This window comes from Lissotriton vulgaris, chromosome 9 (genome assembly GCF_964263255.1).
Source record: "Lissotriton vulgaris chromosome 9, aLisVul1.2, whole genome shotgun sequence".
Taxonomy (NCBI): Eukaryota; Metazoa; Chordata; class Amphibia; order Caudata; family Salamandridae; genus Lissotriton; species Lissotriton vulgaris.
The window spans coordinates 1,029,296,160-1,029,324,128 of NC_141697.1; the positions used below are offsets into that span (position 1 = coordinate 1,029,296,160).

A 27,969-nucleotide genomic window follows, 5' to 3' on the forward strand; every position below is an offset into this window, starting at 1 on the left:
AAGGACCCACCACCACTACAAACCAGGGCACGAAAGTGACAGTAGGGTAGCAGGACTCGGCGAGTTCTCCACGGCGAACAGTCGTGAGGCCAACAAGGCCAAACAGTGCAAAGGAGACGTAACACGACCCGAGCATAAAGAACAAGGACGCTAGCCTCCTGAAAAGCACACAGGTTGGATAGAACTGTGCCAGCAACTAGGGCAACCAATCAACCAGGCTGACTGAGAGGTGGCGGTAACAACCCTGTGAACCACTTGTGGGGAGTAGGAAAGCTGAATAACCGTGGAGCCCAAACAACGCCACTATACACTAAGGAAGAAAGCTCAGGATCACGGAACTCTGCTCGTGACCCCAAGTAGTAAAAGGACATTGGTCTACAACAAGAGAAGAGCGTTCTAGTAAACATGGCAGGGAGTAAGGCAAGACTCCAACGGCAACTAAAAAACAAAGTTGGGTCCACGCTAACAGACTCCCCTATTCAGCAGAAACCGGACATTAGCAGCACACTAGAAATGATATTAAAGAAACTGGCAGATGTTCATGACCTGGCCAGGACCTCAAAACAGACCACAGACGCGATACAACTAGAGCTGGCAGCAGTGAGGGCAGACATGCATGCTACCAACAACAGACTATCCGTATCGGAGCAGAGAATAAGTGACATAGAGGATGGGGACCTACTGGTAAACAAAGAACTAAAGATCTTAACCAAAGCTACAGCAACACTCCAGAGACAAACAGCAGAGCTTGAAGACTGAAACCGATGTGGGAACATAAGAATCATAGGGGTCCCGGAGGGGGCAGAAGAGAAAGCAGGATCATGCCTGTCTTTTCTAGAGGACATGATAGCAAAAATCACGAACCTCAAACTCGACCACCCCTTCGAACTGGACAGAGCCCACCGAGTACCTACCTTCAGAGCTGCAACAAAGAGCGGGGCTCGCTCAATAATATGCAAACCACTGAGAACACAACACACAGAAGCAATTTTCAGCTACGCACAGAAAAACCACCAGATCACGTGGAACGGCCACAAGATAATCTTCACGTTGGACTACTCTAAGCCCACAGTGGACATTAGGAAGGGCTTCAGGTCCCTTCAAGACAGACTGAGGAAGAAAAACATACTGTTCTCATTCATTGGACCAACTAGATTCAGGATAACCGACAATGGCAGCTCGCAAGTCTTTGAGAAGACACAAGAGTTGGGTAGATATCTGGACGGCCCTGCACCACAAGGGATGGAGACCTCCCAACCAGGAACCAGCAAAAGAAGAGCCTCACTGGAGGTGAGTGGAGTGAACAAGCTGAAACCCAATATCTTTGCCAGAATGCACGATTGAAGCAACCACAACTTACTCATAAGCTACTGCATAAGCTACCTAGAAGTTAACCAACATGCCCTAGACACATACCTACCTCAAGAACACGAACGGAACAATTACCAAGCAAACTTCAATATCCCTTGAGACTGAACGCAGAGACTCCAGTCCAGAACAGCACTACAGCAACACCTATCTCTCTGAAAACTCCACCACACCACCTCGATGGAACTGTCCCCATCTCTGCAGCCACTTGAAGCAGCAACTGACTCAAGTAGCACAGAAATAAACACTATTACCATATCCTTTTCTTAACCGGGCATTTTGGGACCCGCAAGTGGTAGCGGGAAGGTGGAAGGGGGTGGTGAAAACCTAACACTGACCTAGGCAAAGTGAAGAAACTGTAAAAATCGATCTCTAAGACTGCAAATATCCCCCTCTCTTTTTCACTAATCACCCAGGGGAACCGCAAAGGGACGTGAGATGGGGGGGCGAAACTGACCTATGCACGGCAAAGAGACTGTAAAAATAGACGCTGAGATCGCACAATGGGGTACGGCAATAAAAAGAACAATATCCAACAACTTCCAGGGAGACGGAACGGCAATCTTGTCGCACGATCAACATACAATGTTTTTTTGTAGAGGAGGGAGGGGAGGGTCACCGCTATTGTTTTATTCTCTTTTCCTTTTCACTACTATCTACTATTCTTTCACTTTTCTATCTCCTCTTTCACTTACAAGAAGTCCCACTCTGACCCGTATATAAGCCGGCAGAGAAGGACCTAACTCTGAGGCACACGTGTCAGACACCTGACCATCAACAGATAACTGAGCCTAGCTGGGGAGAGGAATCGCAACAAAGGGGTGCTGGGACCGCAGATTGGAACCACCAGACGTCAACCACTGAAGTTAACAGCCCCATCGAGAAGCTTACCCTGGTGTCTGATCTAAAAATAGTATCCCTCAATGTCAAGGACTAAACCACCCAGTCAAGCGCAAGAAAATACTTGATTATCTTGCTAAGAGTAAAGGGGATGTGGTCCTGTTACAAGAAACCAAATTGTCCCTCGATCATCTCTGACTAGTAAAAGCCAACTGGATCTCGCAGGTGGCATGCTCCCCAGCAGAAGGCAAGAAACAGTGAGTAATTACGCTGCTATCTGGAAACTCCAACCTGACCATAGAATCACAATACCACGACAAGGTAGGAAGACTCTTATTAACACACTTGAGAAGAGGGGAGGAACACATCCATGTCGCCAACATTTACTGCCCTAACACTGACGACCCCGCATTCTGGGAGGGCATAGCACATAAACTGGACTCCTTACCACAGAATGAACTCATGGTGGTGGCAGGAGACTTTAACATGCCTCTAGACCATATACTGGGCAGACCATCAAAATGCCAATCCCGGCCCACAAAAGCATACTCCACGCTAAAAAGCATCTGCGCCAAACTTAACCTTAAAGTCCCATGGCTGCTCCAGCACCCTGACCCTAGGGATTACACCTTCTACTCCACCCCACACAACTCATACAGCAGGATAGATTACATACTCATCACAAGCCCACACAACTCATACAGCAGGATAGATTACATACTCATCACAAGCCCACACACACACCTTATAGAACACATGGACAAAGCGCCGAGACTAGAGTCAGATCACTCATGCATTAGCCTAAAGCTGAGCTGGTGCCACAACGATGAAATCCCTTGAAGGTGGTGTTTTAATAGTGACGTCTTGGCAGACCCAGTAAACAAAAAAGATAGAAGAGGCCATAAATGAATACCTTGGATACAACAACGCACCAGACACTAAACCAACTACCCTTTGGGATGCACTCAAGGCGACAGTCAGAGGCACAATAATTGAAATTAAATCCAAAATCAAAAAAACCACTAATCTGCACCTGGCCCCGCTTGAGCATAGACATTAAGAAACTAGAAGTAGCCTAAATCAGCGACATGCACGACACTACTATCCTATGTGAACTAACCGGCAAGAAATATGAATTTAACAAAATCCTGAGTAAAAGGGCCGGTCTATGGATCAACAGATACAAGGCCAGAAACCTCTGCGATGCTAACAGGGCAGGGAAACACCTAGCCTCTTACCTAAAACATAAACGTAATCAATCCATCACAGACTCTCACAACAAAACCCATACAAGGCACAAGGACATTTTAAAGACCTTCCAAGAGCTCTACCAGGAACTCTACAAAAACGACCAGAGCTTTGACCTAGAGGCGTGCACAAAATATCTCATCAGACTCGACCTCCCCAAACTTACCAAAGTAGAAACACAGAGGCTAGGGCGAGAAATTAGCACAGCAGAGATCGAAATGGCGGTCAAGTCGATGAAAGGCAACAACGCCCCAGGCCCGGACGGTTACACAACAGCTTTTTACAAAGCCTTTCTAGACAGACTGAAACCCACCATAAAAAGAGTGTTCAACCACTGTGCGGAGGATGGGCTAGTTTCACAATCCATGTCAGAGGCCAACGTAGTTGTTATCCCAAAAGAAGGTAAGGATGAACTCCTGCCCAAGAACTATAGGACCATTTCCTTAATCAACGTAGACTGCAAAATGTACGCGAAAATCTTGGCAACAAGATTAAACCCTGTCCTACCCAGCTTAATAAGCAGCTCACAAGTAGACTTCCTAAGGACCCGTATGTCTAGCGACAACACCAGACTCCTCTGCCACATTTTAGAACATTCCTTTAAAATGACAGAACCAGCTGTGGCTATCGCCCTTGATGCCGAGAAGGCCTTCGACAGAGTCTCTTGGGCCTTCCTCGAGCAATGCATGCAGACATTCAACCTAGGGGAAGGGTACATCAGGAAGGTGATTGCATTGTATGGGGACACAAAAGCACGCATAATTATTAATGGCTCACTCTCTGAACCTCTCATGCTGCAACACGGCACCAGACAAGGCTGCCCGCTGTCTCCCTCACTCTTTCTGTTGGCCCTAGAACCACTGATTAGCGACATCAAGACTAATGCCGAAATAAAGGGGATCAACATAAAAGACGTGAAAATTAAACTAGCCGCCTATGCGGATGACCTTCTTATCATGACAGAGCAGCCTAAGATCTCTATTGCAGCCCTGATTGAATCCATAGAACTATACTCAGTACACTCGGAATATAAGCTCAACAGGGACAAATCAGAGTGCAAACCCCTCAACATCCACACCACTAGGGTCTCCCTGGGAGGGTCCGGCCTGACTTCGCAAACAGGGTTCATCAAATATGGGATCCACTTTGATAACGATCTCATGACCACATTAAACGAAAATGAGAAGCTACTATTAGGAAAAATAAAGAAACTCCTAGAGTTCCGGTCCCCTAAATTTATTACATGGTGGGGCAGACTAGAGACTATCAGGATGATGATTACACTAATGATCAATTACCTGGTAAGCATGCTACCCCTGCTACTCATGGTTGACCTTCCCCGCAAAGTGGATAAGCTAATTAGTAACTTCCTATGGCGGGGTGAAAAAAGCACGCATTGGTATTAAAAAAACTAATACTAAAATTAACCCTAGCAGACTTTAGAACCTACCAAACGGCATTCTTGGCAAAGCAAGGAGCCTACTGGCTGTCACCCCCGCAAGACTACACAACAGCATGGCTACTAGTGGAGCGTGCCATACTAAACCACCTCAACCAGATGGTGCTGCTGACAGTGAACAAACTCACACACGTTTTTAGGTCTCGCTGGCGTTGCAGTGCGAAGCGCTGCCGCCAACGAGACTTAGTCACCGTGTTTGCCTCCAAGGGAGACAGACCTGTGCACGAGCCGATTGTAGTATGGGCACGAGCCGATTCAGGTCTGTGAACACGCTTCACAGTGGAACCGCTTGTGCGCCGGCAAGTAACAATTATCACAGCATGAGACCCCACTTATCACAGCATGTACAGGCACCCCAGGCTGCTGGAGCACTCAACTATAATTAATATTCAGTTGAGTGCTCCAGCAGCGTGGGGCGCCTCTCTGCATGCTGTGATAATTATCACTTAGGGGCCTCATGCTGTGATAATTAGGGCGGCATGCTCTATTTGCAGCACTGACCATTTTCAAAGAAGGCGAAGCAGCGACATTCATTGGAGACACTCACCCTCACTCCCCTCACTCACCCTCACCCCCTCACACCACCTGACCCCTCACACACCTCCTCACCCTCACACCACCTGACCCCTCACACACCTCCTCACCCTCACACCACCTGACCCCTCACACACCTCCTCACCCTCACACCCCCTCACTCTCACACCCCCTCACTCTCACACACCCTCACCCTCACTCACCCTCTCACCCTCACACCCCCTCTCACCCCCACACCGCCTCACCCCGCCTCACCCTCACACCCCCTCACACCCCTCACCCTCACACCCCTCACCCTCACTACCCCTCAACCACCCTCACCCCCCCACCCTCACCCTCACACCCCCTCACACCCCCCTCACCCTCACACACTCTCACCCTCACACACCCTCACACACCCTCACTCACCCTCACCCCCCTCACCCCCTCTCACCCTCACACAACCTCACTCACTCTCACACCCTCACCCTCTCACCCTCGCACACCATCACCCTCAAAAACCCTCATCCTCACACACCCTCACCCCCTCACTCACCCTCACCCCCTCACCCTCACACCCCCTCACTCACCCTCACCCTCACACCTCTCACCCTCACTCACTCTCACACCCTCACCCTCTCACCCTCACACACCATCACCCTCAAAAACCCTCACCCTCACCCCCCTCACCCCCCTCACACACCCTCACCCCCCTCACACACCCTCACACCCTCACACCCTCACCCCCCTCACTCACCCTCACTCACCCTCACACACACACACACACTCACACACTCACACACCCTCACATACCCTCACCAGCATAGCATAACAAAACATAGCATAGCATAACGAAACACAGCATAGGATAGCAAAAGCACAGCATAACAACACAAAGCATAGGACAGCAAAACAAAACATAGCATAACAAAAAAAACATAGCATAGCAAAAAACTACAAAGCATAGCATAGCATAACAAAACACAACAAAACCTAGAATAGCATAACAAAACATAGCATAACAAAACAAAGCATAACATAACAAAGCATAGCAAAACAAAACATATCCTAGTAAAACAAAACATAGCATAGCATAACATAACACAACAAAACATAGCAGAACAAAACATAAAACAAAGCATAGCATAACAAAACATAGCATAACAAAACATAGCAAAACACAGAAAAGCATAGCCTAACAAAACAAACCATAGCATAACATATCAAAGAATAGCAAAACAAAACATAGCATAGTAAAACAAAACTTAGCATAGCAAAACATAACCAAACAGCAGAACAAAACAGCATAACATGACATAACATAACATAACATAAAACAAAGCATAGCATAACAAAACATAGCATAACAAAACATAACAAAATATAGCATAGCATAACTAAACACAACAAAACATAGCATACATAACAAAACACAGCATTGCAAAGCATAGCCTAGCATAAGAAAAGACAACAAAACATAGCATAGCATAACAAAACACAACATAGCATAGCATAGCATAACAAAACAAAGCTTAGCATAACAAAACATAGTATAACAAAGCATAGCATAACACAACATAGCATAGCAAAACAAAGCATAGAATAATAAAACACAACAAAACATAGCATAGCATAACAAAACAAAGCATAGGATAGCAAAACTAAACATAGCATAGCATAACATAACAAAACAAAGCATAGGATAGCAAAACAAAGCATAGCATAGCATAACAAAATATAGCATAACATACCAAAACATAGCATAACAAAACATAACACATAGCAGAACAAAACATAGCATAACATAACTTAAAACCAAGCATAGCATAACAAAACACAACAAAGCATAGCCTAACACACAACAAAGCATAGTATAACACACAACATAGCATACATAACAAAACATAGCATTGCAAAGCATAGCAAAACCTAGCATAGCATAACAAAACACAACAAAACATAGCATAGCATAGCATAACAAAATACAACATAGCATAGCCTAACAAAACACAACATAGCATAGCCTAACAAAACAACGCTTGGCATAGCATAACAAAACATAGCATAACAAAGCATAGCATAACAAAGCATAGCATAACAAAGCATAGCAAAACATAGCATAGCAAAACAAAGCATAGCATAATAAAACAACAAAACATAGCATAGCATAACAAAAAATAGCATAACAAAGCATAGCATATCAAAACAAAACAAAACATAGCATAACAAAACACAACAAAACATAGCGTAGCATAACAAAACAAAGCATAGGATAGCAAAACTAAACAGAGCATAGCATAACAAAACAAAGCATAGGATAGCAAAACAAAACATAGCATAACATAACAAAACATAGCATAGCAAAACACAACACATAGCATAACAAAACAGCACAACAAAACATAGCATAGCTTAACAAAACACAACAACACATAGCACAGCAAAACAAAAAATATAATAGCATAGCAAAACATAGCATATCAAACACAACAAAACATAGCATAGCATAGCATAACAAAACATCGCATAGCAAAACAAAGCACAGCATAATAAAACACAACATACAGCATAGCATAATATAGCATAACAAAGCATAGCATAGCAAAACATAGCATAGCAAAAGAAAGCATAGCAAAACACAACAAAACATAGCATAGCATAACAAAGCATAGCATAATAAACACAACAAAACATAGCATAGCATAACAAAACAAAGCATAGGATAGCAAAACATAGCATAGCATAATAAAACAAAGCATAACAAAACATTGCATAGCATAACAAAACATAGCATAACATAACAAACATAGCATAGCAAAACAAGCCACAACAACACATAGCATAATAAAACATAGCAAAACACAACAAAACATAGCATAGCTTAACAAAACACAACAAAGCATTGCATAGCATAACAAAACAATGCATAGGATAGCAAAAAACATAGCATAGCATAGCATAACAAAACAAAGCACAGAATAGCAAAACAAAACATTGCATAGCATAACAAAACATAGCATAGCATAACAAAACATAGCATAACAAAACACAACACAACACATAGCATAACAAAACATATCATAGCCTAGCAAAACATAGCATAGCATACCAAACACAACAAAACATAGCATAGCATAGCATAACAAAACATAGCATAGCAAAACAAAGCATAACACACACAACCACGCATACACAACCACAACCACAGACAACCACACACACAACTATCTATCTATCTATCTATCTATCTATCTATCTATCTATCTATCTATCTATCTATCTATCTATCCATCTCCCTCACTCTATCCATCTCCCTCACTCTATCCATCTCCCTCACTCTATCTATCTCCCTCACTCTATCTATCTATTGCCCTGACGCTATCTATCTATCACCCTCACTCTATCTATCTATCTATCTATCTATCTATCTATCTATCTATCTATCGCCCTCACTCTATCTATCTAAGCGCCCTCACTCTATCTATCTAAGCGCCCTCACTCTATCTATATCTATCTATCGCCCTCACTCTATCTATCGCCTTCACTCTATCTATCGCCCTCACTCTATCTATCTATCTATCTATCTATCGCCCTCACTCTATCTATCTATCTATCTATCGCCCTCACTCTATCTATCTATCTATCTATCGCCCTCACTCTATCTATCTATCTATCTATCGCCCTCACTCTATCTATCTCTATCTGTCTATCTATCAATCTATCTATCTATCGCCGTCACTCTATCTATCTATCGCCCTCACTCTATCTATCTATCTATCTATCGCCCTCAATCTATCTATCTATCTATCTATCTATCGCCCTCACTCAATCTTTATCTATCTATCTATCGCCCTCACTCAATCTTTATCTATCTATCTATCGCCCTCACTCAATCTATCTATCTATCGCCCTCACTCAATCTAAGCGCCCTCACTCTATCTATCTCTATCTGTCTATCTATCAATCTATCTATCGCCGTCACTCTATCTTGCTATCGCCCTCACTCTATCTATCTATTGCCCTCACTATCTATCACCCTCACTCTATCTATCAATGTATCTATCTATCGTCCTCACTCTATCTATCAATGTATCTATCGTCCTCACTCTATCTATCTATCTATCGCCCTCACTCAATCTATCTATCGCCCTCACTCAATCTATCTATCTATCGCCCTCACTCAATCTATCTATCTATCGCCCTCACTCAATCTATCTATCTATCGCCCTCACTCAATCTATCTATCTATCGCCCTCACTCAATCTAAGCGCCCTCACTCTATCTATCTCTATCTGTCTATCTATCAATCTATCTATCTATCGCCGTCACTCTATCTATCTATCGCCCTCACTCTATCTATCTATCGCCGTCACTCAATCTTTATCTATCTTGCTATCGCCCTCACTCTATCTATCTATTGCCCTCACTATCTATCGCCCTCACTCAATCTATCTAAGCGCCCTCACTCTATCTATCGCCCTCACTCAATCTATCTAAGCGCCCTCACTCTCTATCTATCTATCTATCTATCTATCTATCTATCTATCTATCGCCCTCACTCTATCTGTCGCCCTCACTCTATCTCTCTTTCTATCTATCGCCCTCACTATCGCCCTCACTCTATCGCCCTCACTCTATCGCCCTCATTCTATCTATCTATTTATCTAGATACTGATCGCCATCACTCTATCTGTCTAGCTATCTATCGCCCTCACTCTATCTATCTATCTCGCTCACTCAATCTGTCTATCGCCCTCCCTCTATCTATCGCCCTCACTCTATCTATCTATCCCACTCACTCTATCTTTTGCATCACTCAGCACCACCACAGTATCACTAAGGGGCACAACAACATCACTATGCGCTACCACAGGATCATTGAATGCCACAGCATCACTAGTCTCCACCACAACACCCCTCAGCACCACCACAGCATCAATCTGTGCAACCATTCAACAACAACTGGGTCAAATATGTTCTCTCAATGTTTCAAGCTTTATTACAAATGTCACAAAAAGAGGTTAGTATTTCACTTCTGTTCTTGGATTTTCGTCACAATAAAATACACTGAACATATTCTTCACAAAAGTTATTTACAAAAGTTTAAGCTATTGCCATTATAAATTACAATAACTTTTATTTAAGTATTAATTATAAAAAAAATTAAAAGCTATTGTTATTTGTAATATCAATACATCTAAGTCACGTGAATACAACACATATTGCATTACAAATACTATAGGTGTCAAAGTTAGAACTATTGGCATTGTAAATGACAAAGCTATTATTTTTGCTATTTTCGAAACCAACACATAAATAAAAAATGTGTCATTTACAATACCAATAGCTCAAACTTTCCTAATGCGAGACCTTATGCATTGCAAATGCTTGTTAGTCCTATCTTCAAAAACACAAAAATAGCCCTACTAAAAATAGACAACAAAATGAAGAATAGGGTAAGGAACTCTAAATGGGAATCCCTCTGGGCCAACAACAAGTTCAAATGCAATGATCAATGCCTAGCCTTTAAAGCATGGATAGAGAAAGGCATCTCACACCCAGCTCAGCTAGAGGAAGAAGACCACCCCAGCACTTTCAACACACTGAGAGATAGACACAAACTTGCAGCAATGGAGTTCTACAATTTCCTAAAAATCAAAACAGCCCTAACAAAAGCCAAACTTTTGCCAGCCACCCGTCAATCATGCAGTATATCACCACAATCAATAGAATAGGTAATCAAGTATCACACCTTTACAAACTACTCTGCCCAAACTCCACCAAACGTAACGACAAGACATCTAACTACTGGGTAAAACAAACCAATACCCCACTCAATGAACAGGAGCTAGCTCTCCTTTGGGCCTCCCCTCACAAAACAAAGCAATGTTTTTACCAAAGAGCACAAGCTGAGCTCACTTTGGATGGTGAATTTAATTTGAATATAAAAGTCTAATTTGGACTGCTGATGACAATATAGGCATGTATCATCTATCCCATATGTTAGTTGCTGTTATTGCTTGCTCTGCCACAGTTGGAACACATGAAAGGCACAAACACACACACACATACTTCACCTTTCATGCACAGACGCTGTGCTAGTACCCTACACAGCCTTCAACACTGTTCCTCCACATACAAACCATCACATTATGCTTTTACATCCCTCAAGAATACACGTGGATCACATCTCCAGAACCTCTAAACAACACCTCCCCATATGTAGACAATACGTCATCACGCTTTTGTCATCCCCACATGCATATACCTGTTTGGCGTCTCAGTTTGAGGTGACAGTACTTCCTGTCCTCAGCAATGTTGCCAATGAGGACTGAAGGCCAATATTAGCGTTACTCAGCAGAACTGCATCGAAATAAAAGGGAATAGTTAGCGGCCACCCTTCCAATTTATGATATTTTCAGTAGATCTTAAACCAATATCTGAATCGGCAATTAATATGTTAAATAGTCAGGGAAGCCAGCCAACAGCCCCTTTTCACACCATAAATAGCTGATAGCTGTGAGTTATTTGGTATGGAGCTTCTTGCAAGAATGTGTACTACGGCGTAGTTGAAATGATTTGGTGCCTGATGTAGGAAGGGTTTTACCGGTCGGTAACGACCGAAATAGGCCGTTACCGACCATTAATAGGCTTTTGTGATGTAGGTGGCCAATTTACAGATTCGGTAAATACTGAATCGGTATTTACCGATTCGGTACTTACCGAATCTGTAAATGACATGTAGGAAGCACTTTGAAGGGTGCTTCTGTGCTTTAAGGATTTGTTATTTACCACCAACTATAAGTTGGTGGTAAATAACAAATACTTCTGTAAATGCAAATCTGTGCATTTATACCAGTGCCATGTGGCAGACATACATGCCCTTAGGGCATGTATGTGTGCCACATGTGCACTCAAGCACTATTCAGGGGTGCAACAGGGCGTCAATGTGACACCCTGCCACCCTTGACTCTTTCCCTATTTTACCGAATCGGTATTTACCTATTCAGTAATTGACATTCATTCCTATGGGCCTCCATGCCCATAGGAATGAATGGCAATTACCGAATCGGTAAATACCGATTCGGTAAATACCGATTCGGTAAATACCGAATCTTAATGTTTCGGTAATTTTTACCGTTTTTTTTTTAGCTACATAGCATTTACCGATTTGAAAATACTGAATTGGTAAAATTTGGTATTTTCTAATCGGTACATTTCAATTACCTACATCTAGCCCAAAGTCTCTAAAGAGATAAAAGCAAATGGGATTGAGCCCTCATGTGGCTCGGTTTGCTCCTAAGCGTCGCCCATCAACAGAATCAAAGGCCAGTAATTGTGAGGGTCTTGTGCAGTGTTTCACAGGAAGTGAGAAATCCAGTATGAGTTCTGGTGACAGATCCTATTTTGATTGACCCAGTCATTTCCTTGAAGCTATAAAGGCTAAGAAGATACCTTAATCCGTGGACTAAGCATTGTTACATTTTGATAGTCTCCCAGTGATAGGCATCAAATATTGTCATGCTGAGTAAGTATCTTGGAACACGTAGCTTAGATTACAAGGTAAAGTGCTTTTTTTTTAAAAGATGGCTACTTTAGTTAAATTGCTACGGCCAATTGCTCTAGAGCTCTTTGTAGTGGCAATTAGACTTTGCAGATCATACAGGGAAGAGTTGTGAAAGAAAGATTTACTTCAGTTTGGTAGACATTCTTAGAAGATTCATAGAAATAATTCTTTTTAAAACAGTCTTATTTGGCTGTAAGTAATTAAATATCACAATTGTGTTGCTCATTTATTAGAGCAGTTAAGTGAAACAATTCAACTCATTTCTATAATCTAATGGATGTACAAACTTTAAGAAACTGTTGATGACTGTTTAGCTTCTACATGTACTCTCGAGGTTAATGAAGTGCCTAGTGCTTGGCTGCCTTTTGTTGATGCTCTACAAGTGATCAAATCTTCAGATAAGCAGGATAACACTGGCAACATGGTTTCTAACCCTGGTGATTGGGTGTGGTTTGCCTAGTCGTGGGAAATGGCATTGAATATATGAAGTTAGTACTGAAAAAAGCTGCAAGCTATAGTGCCAAGGCCCCTTTTTGTGTACATTGTGGTAAATATCTTTTATAATGCACACTATCACCATTGGTCTCTAGGCGCCTAACTGAACAGTGGATGTATGCCGAATAGAAATTTGCCTAGCCTACGACAAGGTAAGTTTCAATTCTATTAAGGACGTGGAGGCGAGGATTATGCTTTATATTCTCTCCACTTTATTCAAATTTCGCACAGCAGCTCTTCATATAACCATTAACAAACTTCATTTCCCACAACACTAGAGAAAAGAAAAACACAGTCTCTGAAGTCCTTCCACAGTTTCCATGAAGGTCTTCCCATAAATCCTCATGCAACTTCCTGCACTTCCTCTTTCTTCGCTGGAGGAGTTTCCCCAAGGTTATGCACTTTGTTTTGTATGATCATTCCCTGAAAGAAACAACATCAAATTACTTATAATGTCCTTAACCGTTTTGCACATTGAGATACATCAACATAATTAACATTCCGTATACACAGCAGTGATCGTGAAAATAGAACATTGCAGGCATTATGCAATAACAAAACGGAGTTACTTACACCCATTACGTCGAGGGATAGCAACCAACGTGCTTGCTGAGTGGGATAATCCTCTCCTCCGCGTCCTTAATAGAATTGAAACTTACCTTCTCGTAAGCTAGGCAAATTATTATTCTATGTCAGGACCGGAGGTGAGGATTATGCTCCTTCAAAGCTTACTCACCACCACTTGCACTACACTCAGCAGTGGCTTAAAATTGAACCGTTTACAGGCTGAGTCTGATGACCAGTCCGCTGCTCTCATAAGGTCTTCCGAACCCACACCAAGGTTGAGCGCTTTGGATGCCATCGCACCCCGAGTGGAATACGCACCAAAAGTTCATGTATTGATACCTGCCTCCTGCATCACCCACCGTACCCACCGGGCAATAGTGCGGGAGGAAACCGCCTTAAAGGATTTCTTGAGGGCTATCGGGAGTTGTCGTTCGCCCGGGGGACGAACTTCCTCCGTAGCGTCCTCATAAGCTTTTAAGCATTGCACCACACAAAGCTTCGGGGATTCTGCAAAAGCAGGATAGGAAATTTTGCGTGTTTTTTCGATTTGGTACGCCTACTCACAGTAAAAGTCACCCCATCCGGGGGAAAAAACCCTGCCCGTGATGTCTAGGGCACGAACATCAGACACTCTCCTACACGACACCAAACATAATAACATGGCTAGTTTAGCCGACAATTCCTTGCGTGAACGAAAATGATTAGGCTGCCAGGACAGCAGTAAATTCAGAACAATGTTTACATCCCAGAGAACTGAATAACGGGGTTCCGGAGGAAGCAACAACCTAATACCCCTTAGAAGTTTACACACAAAAGGATGTTCCCCCAAGGGGGCTCGATCCACCGGAGCATGTCCTGCTGAAATTGCTGACCGGACCGCATTCTCTGACCTATATGCCAGACCCTTCTGAGCTAACTGTGCTAAATAATTGAGAACATGGGTCAGATCTGCGACCACGGGATCCACTTCTCGTCGTAGACACCAGCATACCCATCGCGTCCATGCTGATTTATATTGCTTCGATGTGCTATCTGCCCAAGCTTTGGACAACAAGAGCTCCGCATGGCCCGAAAGACCTGGCAGTCTCCAACGTTGCCTGTAATCCGCCATGTTATGAGCTGCAGGGAACCCTCCTCCACCAAGCGGTGGGGACTCCCTTCTGGATTCAACAGGAGAGGGGGAGTTGGAAGGAGTCTGATTGGAGAATCCCAAGAAAGTCCCAGAAGAACTGGAAACCAAACTTGTGACCTCCAGCACCGAGTGATCAGGACCACCGTGGCCCCCTGCCTGTGAACCTTGGCTGTTACCCTGGTGATCATGGAAAATGGAGGGAAGGCATATCCCCTTTCCTGCGTCCAATCATGTCTGAACGCATCGCATGCCACCGCCAGAGGATCCGGTCTCCAACTGAAGAACCGGGGAAGCTGCTGATTGAGGCAGCACGCAAAGAGGTCGTCAGAGAAAGGACCCCGCCTCTCCTGAAGGTACTGGAAAATCACCGGATCCAGTTTCCAAACTCTGGAGCCCTGGAGGGTAACGGGAGTGCCAATCCGCTACGAGATTCTCCTTCCCTGGAAGGTACTCCGCGGTTACCGATATGTAATGGGCTAGAGAAAACTCCCAAAACTGCTTCGCCATATTCGCTAAAGCTTTGGATCGGGTACCCCCCAGGTGGTTTATGTATCGGACCACCGTCACAATGTCCATCTTCAAGAGTACCGAAGCTTGGACCCGGTCCTTGGTCCAACACTGGACGGCACAGGAGCCCGCCAGAAGCTCCAGACAATTGATGTGTAGCAGTTGCTCTTGCAGAGACCAACTACCGCCGGTGGAAAACTCTCCACACCGTGCGCCCCAGCCTGCCCGGCTGGCGTCCGACTCTATCACCAAGTCTGGGGCTGAGCCGAAAATCGCTCTCCCGTTCCATGCATCCATGTGCGATAGCCACCACTCCAGCTCTTCGCGTACCTCCTGTGTTAGGGGAACCACCTGAGAGTAAGTGAGACCCTTCCGCAGGTGATGAGCTTTCAGCCTTTGCAGGGCGCTGTAATGCAACAGCCCTGGTAAGATCGCCTGGATCAACGCCAAAAAAAGGCCTACCAAATGAGCAATTTGCCGCAGGGAGGTCCTCTGCTTCGCCAATGTCTGACGGATCTCGTGTCGTATCTTTGCTACTTTCCTGGAGGGCACGCTGAGTGTGGCTGAGGTGGAATCTATCACAAGCCCCAAGAAGGTGGCCTTCTACGTAGGAACCAGGAGGGACTTCTCCTCGTTGATAACGAACCCTAGGGACTGGAGGAGAGACACCGCCATCTGCAGATGGATTCGCAGTTGCGAAGGACACTGACTTGGGAGAAGCAAGTCGTCCAAGTAGACGATCAAGTGGACCCAGTGAGTCCTAAGGTACTCCACCACTGGCTTGAGGACCTTGGTGAAACACCACGGGGCAGAGGAGAGGCCGAAGGGGAGGCACCGGAATTCGTAAGCCTGCCCCCTCCAAAGAAATTGGAGGAGCCGCCTGTGTGGAGGAAAGATCGGCACCACAAGGTACGCGTCCTTCAGGTCCAGACGTACCATCCAATCGAGTGGTTAGAGAACATCTCTTAGCAAATGAATGCCCTCCATTTTGAAGTGTCTGTACACCAACCACTCTTTGAACTCCCGAAGATTGATCACAGGCCTCCGACCTCCGTCGGTCTTGTCCATCAGGAAAAGGTTGCTTAAAAACCCAGACGGGTGAACCTCTGTGTGACACACCGCTCCTTTGCGGAGCAACTCTTGCACTTCTTCGTTTATTAAAGCCGCGTCTGATGCGCAGAACACAATTGGTCGAGGGGGGGCGCGCCTGCCAAGGGGACCCATAAAACTCTATTTGAAATCCTTGGACTGTTTGGAGTACCCACGCATCCCCTGTCAGGGCTTCCCAAGCGGGGAAGAACTGCGCTAACCTGCCCTCAACCTGCAGCGGCGCAGCCGGCAAGACACTCACCGTTGTTATTGCCGTGGTTCCCTCTGTAGCTGCGACCTCAATCGTTGACCCTTGGTTTGGTAAAAGTTGGTGAAGCGCTGGTCCGACTGATATTGTCCGCGCCCGAAACCTTGCCCCCTACCTTGGGGCTGCTGGCTTTGGCCACGGCCGGGCAGGCGGCTCCCACCTCGCCTGGCCCCGCGCAAAACCGGCAGAGTAAAAACTCTCTTTATGTTCGCTTGAGCTTTGTCGAGGGATGTGAACGTAGCCACAAACTTCCCAAGTTCCTTTGTGAACGGCTCACCGAACAGGCCGACCTGCGCCGAGGCCCCCGCTTCGGAACCTGCCAAGTCCCCCAGTTTGGGGTCGACCTTAATCAACAGAGACCTACGCCTCTGTCGAAAGGGCGCAATTGGCATTGCCTACAAAACAGATCGCCCGTTGCGCCCAGGCTGAGAGGACCTCGGGATCAATCAAAGAACCCGATACCCGAGCTTCCTCCGCCATGTCTAGGATCTTGGCAAGCGGACCGATGGTATCTAGCAGTTTGTCCTGACATGAGCGCCAGGAGCGATCTATTCCCTTCTTGGGATCCTTAATTAACTTGGCTAAGAAGGTCGCCATTTTGCTTCCAATCTCTGGGGTGATGGAAACCTTGCCGTCTAAAGTGGGCCGCGGGCACTCAGCCCTTAGTCTACTGCATGGGTCTTCAATCTGTGGGGCGCGACCCCCAGGGGGGGCGTGGACTCATTCAAAGGGGGTCGGGCACTCCTGCCTGGATCCGGAATCCAAAACGTTTGCGTTTTGGATTCCCAATAATGCGTGTCAATGTGCTCTCTGATTGGAGGACACCGTAAAAGACTATAACGTCATGCACGACTGTCCTCCAATCAGAGAAACTTCAGGATGCACACATGGAAATGCCGGGAGCTAGGGCCATGAATACGCACCTGTGGAATTAACATAGAGTGCATCAATATTTTTTTTTTCGCTGCCTTGCACCCTTTTGCCTTTTCTGGACTTCTTCGTTGTTGCTGCTACTGCTGTGTAGTTCCAGCTGGTTCCCTTTCCGTGCCTCTTCCTCGTGGCTGCTCCTGGTATCTGATCACATTGCTGTGTCCTGGTTCCCAAGGCAACCGAGTCAGCTGCCTCTTCCCCTCCTTCCTCCGCATCCACCATGTTTTCACCCCTCAGATTTACACACACACCCCCCCTCGCCTTTATTATTTCAAACTATGCTATTTCCGAAACCTGGCTATATCCCAATCCAATCCAAAAATTCTTTATTTCGGCCGTTTAGGCCATAAAAGATACATAAAAAACATACATAAAAAACATTTGATATAGAACATTGAATTAAAACCTGCTTTAAAAAGATATATAAAAGAAACAAGCACTTCCCGTATAATAGTCATAGGATACAATGGCAATGAGGTTAAATTGGCAATACTATCCTATAGTAGTCAGACTTTGAGTAATTTACTCCTAATGTGCCACATGGCCATTAAAAAGTTAGCGACTGCAAATACAATATGAATGAATGAATGAATGAAGTGGAATTTGTAACGCGCAACTATGCCCAATGGGCGTCAAGGCGCCTAACTCAAACAACTAGCTGAGGGCAATCAGATACAGGAGCTTACTGATATGCTTTAATGAAACACCAGGTTTTCAAAGCTTTCCTGAAGAGATCAAGTGAAGGCTGTGATTTGATCTCTAGGGGAAGTGTGTTCCATAACTGGGGTGCCAGAATGGAGAAGGCCTTGCTCCCCCATCTAGCCTTCTTAGCGCGTGGGACTACCAGTTGGTTTAGCTCTAGAGAGCGCAAACATCTGTTCGGGACATACCTAGTGAGCAAGGATCCCAGGGCATCAGCCGGGCCTGCCATCAGGGCACTGTACGTGAGGCAGAGAAGTTTAAACAAAACTCTGGAGGGAATAGGGAGCCAATGGAGATTCTTCCTAGCCAAGGTCGCAGAGGACAGCCAAGGCAGGGCCAAAACAAAACGCGCCGCCGCATTCTGTACAACCTGCAGGCGCTGCAGAAGGCCCTTGTTGGCCTCGGCATAGAGTGAATTACAATAGTCGAGCCTTGAGCCAACAAGAGCGATCACAACCTGCTTACGTGCCTGTGGGGAAAGATAGTGGACGATTCTTTTCAGAGTCCTGATGACACCCCAGCAGGTGGCCACCGTCCTATTGACCTGAAGTTCCATGGAGAGCCGGGTGTCAAAGATGACGCCTAGGTTCCTAGCAGATTGTGTAGGAGTGGGGCAGATACCTAAAGATGGAGGCCACCACTCACCTGACCACATGCCCTGGTCTTTGCCAAAGACCAGGACCTCTGTCTTGTCACCGTTCAACTTTAGGGAGTTGAAAATCATCCACTCTGCAACAAGTTGCATGCAGGACCTAAAGTTGAACGCGGTGACATTCACAGAGTGGGTCAGGGACACCATAATCTGCGTGTCGTCGGCGTACGACACTACCTCCATCCCCTGGGATCTTACTAGTCTTGCAAGGGGGGCCACGTAGATATTAAACAGGGTCGGACTCAATGCCGACCCCTGTGGCACCCCACATTGCAACGACTTAGCAGGGGAGAGGTAATCTCCAAGCATTACACGCTGCTCTCGTTGCTGTAGAAAAGAGTTCAGGAGACTGAGGGCCGGTCCTGCTACCCCTGCCTCCCTTAACCTGGATGTTAAGGTACAGGGAGACAGGGTATCGAATGCTGCTGTAAGGTCCAGCAGTACTAGCACAGTGGTTTGACCCAGATCTACTTTCCGGCGGATATTATCCGCGACTTTAGTCAAAGCAGACTCCGGGCTATGAAGCTTTCTAAAGCCATGTTGGGACCCATCCAAAAACCCTGAAGCATCCAGGAAGTTGGAAAGATGACAATTCAAATGGGCCTCCAACATCTTAGCAGGGGCCGGCAGAAGGGATATTGGTCTAAAGTTCTTCAATAGACCAGGATCCAGGGTAGGCTTTTTAAGAAGAGGTTTTACAATGGCCCTCTTCCATGCCACCGGGAAAATACCTTGCTCCATGGCTCCATTCATTATTTCCAGCATCGGAGGGGAGGAATCAGTTTTCAGTATTCTGTACGAAATCACATAACTCCTAACTCCCAAGTTTCTACACAGAGGCACTAGCCAGTGTTTCCTAGGTCTCTCGTAGGCCGGGCAGAAGAACAGAACATGGGTCTCCTCCTCATCACAGTGGCTGCAGCCGGGGTATGTTTTGTCCCCCCCATTGGCCCATTTGCACGTAAAGGATTTAATAGGTAAAGTGCCATGCCTCCATTGGATAAATAGCTTTCTTGCCAGAATCGTAAAGATGATGTCCATAACATTTTCAAAGTAATAAGAATTTTTGGAGTCCAGGAAATGTTCAGTTAAAATCCCAATGCGGGGTGCAAGCACAAGGGAAGCAAGACTTTTTTCCCTATGAACTTCTACAAGTCTTTTTCGGGAAACCCTTTGGCAGCCTAACTCAGGAGCCTCCCACAGCTCATGGAGACTCAACCGATACAATTCTTGCTTTACAAAGGATAACCATGGAATTTTGTCGCTGTGGTTTAAGTTCATAACATGAATGAGATCTTGCCTATAATGTTTAAGCTCATTGGTAGACCAAAGCCTGTGCCAGAATCTTAACGGTTTTAATTCAAGATCCTCGCCTATAGAAGGTAGACCCATATCTAGTCGTAGAGGAAGGACAGGTGTACCATGCGGAAGGGCCAATAGACGTCTCAGAAAATTATTTTCAACACTCGTCAACTCTTTTCCCGCTTAATACCCCCACAACTCGCTGCAGTATAATGCAGCTGACTTGGCTTGTGTTTTGTACCTTTCAACTGCAGGGGCTATAGGTTTGTAGGTAGAAGTGTTCGTAACCTTCAAGATTGCCCTGGACAGTGGTGACAGCCTTATTTGTGAGCTTGATATCTGTGGTCCCCAAGCTAGATTCTCATGCAATGTTACGCCCAAATACTGGATTGTTTTTACCCTCTCCAAAGTTACTGAGCTCAGTGAAGGGTTTGGTCTTGTCTTAGGGGAGGGGTTGAATATCATGAATTTGGTCTTCCCTGTATTGATCTCTAGACCATACTGTCTACAGAAAAGACCAAATCCGTCCAGGATCTGCTGTATTCCCATTGGGGATTTGGAGAGCAGGAGGGTGTCATCGGCGAACATAATAGCCGGCACCCTCCTGCCCGCCAAAAATGGGGCATCATTGTCCCTGACTTTACTTAGATGGGTTATGACATTGTTAACGTAGAGGCAAAACAGTGTTGGCGCTAAGACGCAACCCTGCCTTACCCCCCTTAGGACAGGGAACCTCTTTGACAAAACTCCACCCCTCCCACACCGAACCTGAGCAAAGTTGCCCTCATGGAGTCTAATTATAGCCTGTAAGAGATGGGTGGGAACTCCCATCTCGTTTAAGACCTCCCAAAGTTTTTTCCGGGGTACCAGGTCAAATGCTGACTTCAGGTCCACGAACACCATATACAACCTCCCACCCTCAATCCTCACAGATTTCCAGTAGAGGAGTACAAGGCGGAAGATCTGGTCCATGGTGGACGTGTTTTTCCTGAAGCAAGCCTGAAGGGGGCTTAGGATGTCTTTATCCTCCATCCAGTCCAGGAGATGGTCCAATATGAGGTGGGAAAAAAGTTTTTGAGGCACGTCTATAAGGCTGATCGGCCTATAGTTGGCTGGGAGGAGAGGACAGCCCTTCTTGACGATGGGAACTATCTCTGCCCCCAGCCAAGTACAGGGGATCGCCATGCCTCTTGCAATGGAATTGAAGAGAATGTGAAGGTATGGGGCCCAGATCTCGGGATGGGACCTAAAAAGGTCGCCAGGCAGTTTGTCGAGGCCCGGAGCTTTACCCAGGGCAAGTCTATCCATAGCACTGACCACCTCCCCGAGACTAAACTCCAATCCTTCGCCAGAAAGGGATAGAAGAGCGGCGGCCACTTCCTTGGTATCATCAGAGCTGTCTTCATAAAGTTTACCAAAGTGGGCTTCCCACATGGAAGCTGCAATATTTGGCTCTACTGCAGCTTTAGGTTCTCCTGAGCCAATATTGACTAATGACCAAAATCTCCTAGAGTCCTTGGGTCCAAGGGCAAAAGAGAGGTCCTGCCATCTGTCCCAATCCCAGTCTGACCTAGCCTGGGCCATTACACCCTAATACTGACGCCTAAGCTCGGCCACCCTAGACCTATCTGTACCTGCTTTTACTGCTGCAATTAATTCAGACTTAGCCTTTTTACAGTCTGAGTTGTACCAGGAGGAAGTTCGGGTCTTATGCTTATGCTTGGCTACCACCGGGTAGAGGACTTCACCCAGAACTCCCACTAGCTCTTCGTGAATTAGAGCTAAACTCTTATTAAAGTCTTGATGTCTGGGTTGGTTGATTAGATTATCCAGATCCTCAAATTTGGGCAGTACTAGCTCATACATGTTCCTGGTGCTTTCTTTCGAGTTTGACAGTTTCTCCCATCTTACCCTACGCCTGTTAGACGTAAGTACCAGATTGCCTGAATCATCCCTTGTCTCAGAAGGCTGAGGGCCAGGTACTAATGCAGAATGCACCAGATGAAGTAAAAGTGCATTGTGGTTGCTATCTGTACGCGCGACTACTTTGAAATCCTCGACCTTAGGCCACAAACTAATATCTACAAAAATGTAGTCTAATCGCGACTCATGGTCCTTCCTATTGAAAGTGCATTGTGAGGGGGTATGCGAGATTGGTCGTCCATTGCATGCCCTTAAAGCAAAATTGAGGGTCAGGGACATGATTTGTACCGCGAGTGGGGACCAGGATTTGGGGTGGGGCGATTGACACACCGGAATGCCCCAAAAGTCATCTTCGGCAGTGAGTGCCCCTTCCCTTAACCCCTCCAATGGTTCGAAATGACAATTGAAGTCTCCACCCATCACTATCTTGTAGTCATCCGATAACTGGCCCAAGAAGGACAAGAGATCTTCAAGTGTGGATGACTACATGGTTGGGCCGACAGGGCGGGAATAGACATTTATGATTGCCAGCTTGGGAACGTTAGGCCACTTCAATATAACACACTGTATGTCCTGGGAGAAAGTGGGTATATTCTCCGCAGTACGCCCAATATGGCTAGCTACCCACACCGCCAAACCACCTGAAGGCCTCCCCTTGCCACTCCAACTGGCCTTAATTTCGAAAGTTGCGTATCCCACTCTTGACAGGGATTCCCTAGCCCAAGTCTCTTAGATACTAAGGAGTCCCAGTCATCTGTATATATTTTGTTGGCTATACCTGCAACATTCCATGACATGACCTTCAAGGTTTCAGGAGGAGCTTTGGATTTAAGGCCCGGTGTCCCAACTTTAACGTGATCATTGCCCACAAGCGGAACAGGGGACCCAAGTATAAATAATGGATCCTGGTTAGTTGGGACTACGAGAGTAGGGGTCATGTCCAGCGGAACACGAGAAGTCTGTGCATGGTGATATGCGCTGTCGGGGAGGATATTATCTTGGGCCCGCATGCTACACAGAATTGGATTATCTATCTGCAGCATGTTATTATCGCCAGTGGTACTGACTACATTACCTCCCACATTCCCTTTATCTTCCTGCACATTAATAATTGGACAGGTCTGTTTGCAACAACTAAGATGCATATTGTTGGTAATACCCCCCGAAAAAGGCGGAGGGTTACAGCGAGTACCCGACCGTCAGTCGCAGAGATCCAGTCCTGAAAAAGCTTCAAATCTATTTTTAACTTCCAGAGGAGTAAAGGGGAGCAGATGTTCCATCCCCCTTGTTTCAATTGTATGATCCAACCTCCCAGGGTTACTGCCATAGCCCCTTTGGGGAACGGTTTCCCATCCAAATACGTTGTTTGGGGCCATGGAACCAGGCAGCGAGGGCAAGTATTGATTGTTAAATTTAGAGCCTGGATTGCTCAACTGGGCAGGGGGTGGCCAGGGACATGACATGGGAGCCACTAGAGCTCTTGGATAAAAGTAAGTGAGGTCACAGGGCATGATTGATTTGCCTAAGTTCCCAGGCATCCAACTCAGGATATGCCTAACCGCTTCAGGATCTCTAAAGTTAACCACAATAAGATCACCCTCAATGTCTTTTTCTCGGCCCCCCAGCCATGGGAGTCGACGCACATGCACAATCTGATATTACTGGGGAGTGGTCTTTTCCGAGTCAGCCAGTGCATGGTTTTATTTTTGAGCTGTAGGGGTCCTTCTCGCTTATCAGGCTCAAGAGTAGGAACACCCGTAAGCACCACCACACAGGGAACTGCTTCCGGGGAAGTTCAACCTGACGGCCCCTACGATGTTCAGCTCTATTTGGGGACGCCCTCCCTTTAACCGGCCTCAAAGTTCTAACAGCCGGGTTATTTCTCCCCTTCGGGATGGCGCCTTCAGCATGCATGGCTGGTCGGGGTGCAATGGTGGAAGATTTAGCCTCTTGTAGATTTCGACTCGCTATTTTGCTAGGTGCATTTGGCTCTTTAATTGTGTCAGATGTAGCAGTAGAGGATGCAACTACAGTGGCCGGCGCTGGAGTTGGGTTAACAGGAACTTTCTGTTGATCCACTTTATTGGAAATTGCCATTTCCAATTTCCCCAGACGCTGCTCTATACCCAATAATCTTTCTAGATTTGGAGAAGTGTACATCCTAAATAGATGTTCAAGGAAGTCAGGAGAGGGGACAGACGACAGAGAATCCGTCAGTCTGCCACTCAAGGATTCTGTGACAGTTGTTGGGACAAATGATAGGGGGGATGATGGTATTTCTTGAGGGGTCGTTGAAATTATTTCAGATCCTGAATCCTCCCTCGGTTTGGGAACAGGAACTGAATTCCCCCCTTACCAAAATCAGAATGACTGATCCTACCTTTTTGGAGTGAGCCCCCCCTCCTCCTTCTTTTGTTAGGGGGTGGACCGTGAACCTTTGGGACCTCCGTTTTCCTAGGTTTATTTCTTGCAGTCATCTTGGCTGAACGCAGGGCAGATGAAACAACTTCAGGACCTGCGCCGGGATTACATGAGGGTGTAGTAGAGATTATGGGGGTGCTATTTGAGGCTGTTAAGGAGGGTGAAGGAGAGGTATCCCTTAAGAGAACCAGAATACCCTGGGTGGCAAAAGGGTCCTCAAATAATGGGGCCACCCCTGAACCAGGGGTTAAGGTATGCAGGGCTGATGTTAGAGAAAGTCTTGCTTTGTAGCCTTCGATGGAACGGCGACGCTCCACCCTTCTTTCGGCCAATGCATCTTGTGGACTTTTTAAAGTAGTTGTCTAAGGTTCCCTTACTAGGGTTGCCCCCCGCTATATTACAACATTACCGTTTATTTATGTTCACTTTCACACTGACTGCATAAGCCTTTTTACTCTCTTATTCTGCGTGGTCCTATGATTTCTTTTAAATCAATTTTTAACAGCATCATTCCGCCGTTACTAGGTGACATCAAACTACAGCAAAGTACTGCACTTATGTATGGGCTATCATTGAATATTTTGGTCTACTTTTCAAAATCATGCATTAGGAGAGCGCAGTGACCGGGGTCTGGTGGCTCAATGAACTTTTGTACATGCTCCAGGAGTTTCTCTTTGACCACATGGTCACAGGTTTGAATTCCGGTGAGTCCACTCTGCTTTCCATCCTTTCGAGGTCGATAAAATAATTACTGCTGTTGAGTTGGATAAAAATAAGCATCTGTTATCTGTCAGGGCACCAAGGGGCCTTCTTGGGGTGAGCTGGACACTGCAAATATGCCTATTATATAGATGCCAAGTGAATGAGCATTGAAGCACCCGAGGTAAAACTGAAGAAAGGGGCAGTGTGCTATTGTTTCTACCTTGCACTGAAATGTCTTGGCCTGAATCCTATTTATTGGCTTGAATGTATATCGTGGGGAAGGTATTTTAAGTTTTTTAATAAAAATTTGCCCAATGTTTTGTTCAAGAACTCTTAGCCAAAAGGTGGATGGAAGACACACTCATAAAGTTAACATGTTGATGAAGCCTCCATTGCCTCAGAACATTCCTCCACTGCACTCATATTTTGATCATTATTATCATCATAGATTCTGGCTGCATTATGAACAGTCTCTTTACCAGTTATATTCTTTTTCAGGGAACACCGCATCTTGCATCAGTGGGTCTTTAGCGGCTATGGCACGGAAGCAATGCTCTTCTTTTCAATGTGGATAGACAAGAGCAGACAATATCAATTGCTTCATGCAATCATAAACCCACACTCAAATTGTTAGGTCTCGCCTGTTGCCGATGCGCATGCGCATCGAGCAAAGCGAGACTATTGCGAGTTATCCACACTTTATCTGCACTGCAAGGAATCGTGGCGATTCCTTGCAGTGCCCGTGAGTTTTAAGGTCAATGCGCATGCGCATTAAGCTTATGCGCATGCGCATTGACCTTAAAAGTCACGGGCGCGTGCACGTCCGTCTTTGTTTACCCCTCCGCCCCCTCCCGCCGTGTCGCATTTCTCCTCCCCCTCCCCTCTCTTCCTTCCGTCGTGTCGCACCTCTCCCCTCTCCGCCCCCTCCCCTGCCCGCCCCCTCCCGCCGTGTCGCATTTCTCCTCCCCCTCCCCTCTCTTCCTTCCGTCCTGCCGTGTCGCACCTCGCCTGCACGTTTTCGGCAAGGAACTTTGCCAGCGCTTGTTGTCTGTGCAGTGCCTCAAGATGCAAATGTGTGACGCTGTCTCACCATATGAAGGGTGCTGCTGATGGGCACCTAGTCTGAAGCGTTAGGATTTTAACAATTCACCCTTGCCGCATTAAACTACCTGCTGCCACCCGCTTTTCAGCGCCGCCTGACGGAATCGGCTGCCTCAGGGCGCGCATACACGAGAGATGCCAGTACAGCTGCTGCCTAGCGTGACCTATGTATTTGCACAACTACATAACTCTAAAATGTAAGATGCCTATGGGGGTGGCGCTCTACTTCATCAATTCTGCTATCCGCATTGCAAAGCGTATGTGTGCACATCACCTGCCCGTCTTTAGGGTAAAAAGGGTCAAGAGTGTTCGTACCTCAGTCCCTGTCAGCCACTGCGTCCTCGCCGACACTGTCACCCTTTCTCTCCACGCCGGCACTGTCACCCTTCCCCGTCCACGCCTGTCCGGTCAGCCTCCCCCTTCACGCCTGGTCCCAAGTCTGCTCCTGAATGTGGCACAGTGCATGCGCTCGCGCCCGGCCGGGACCAGGGGGCTGCGGCCACCTACCTGCCTCTGCGAAGGTGATGATCTCCGAGGTCTGCTCCAGCAGCTCGCTCCTCTCCGCCCGGCGCCCGACGTCGTCCTCTATCTCCACATAGCCGTCCTGGCCCACCTTGCCCACGTGCAGCTTCTTGATGGCGTTGAGCAGGGCCGCCTTGGGCACGGGCTGGGTGATGTTGGGCCGGCTCCGCATGTGCAGCATGCTCAGGATGTGCTTCTTGACAGCCTCCACCATGTCCGCCTGTGAGGAGGGAGCCGCCTTCTCCAGCCTGCCCAGGGCGCAGGACGGGCAGTCGGTGACCGAGCCCTGCCCCTCAGTCCCCGGGGTGGGGGAAGCCCTCGTCGCAATCCAGCAGAGCCCCAGCAGCAATCCTCTCAGCAGAAGCACGCGCAGCATCCTGGCAGCAGCCTGTGGTGAACCTCTGGCTAAAAAGTGCCTCGCTTTTTGGTGTAACTCCTCGCCCCACAAACACGCACAGGTTTCTCGTTTTCCTTCCTCACTCTCACTCACTCACCCTCACTCACCCTCACTCACCCTCACTCACCCTCACTCACCCTCACTCACCCTCAACGCCTCACTCACCCTCAACCCCTCACTCACCCTCAACCCCTCACTCACCCTCACTCTCACTCACCGTCAACCCCTCACCCTCACTCACCCTCACCCTCACTCACCCTCAAC

At 46.5% G+C, this 27,969-nt stretch overlaps 1 protein-coding gene and 1 pseudogene across 1 annotated transcript in view; one reads left to right on the top strand and one right to left on the bottom strand.

Annotated features, from left to right (window-relative positions):
- The window catches only part of NOL8 (nucleolar protein 8), a 297,417-nt gene that overhangs the window by 38,908 nt on the left and 230,540 nt on the right, over positions 1–27,969 (top strand). The gene's annotated exons all lie outside the window — the stretch shown is intronic.
- LOC147692746 (uncharacterized) lies at positions 13,833–27,522 on the bottom strand (annotated as a pseudogene).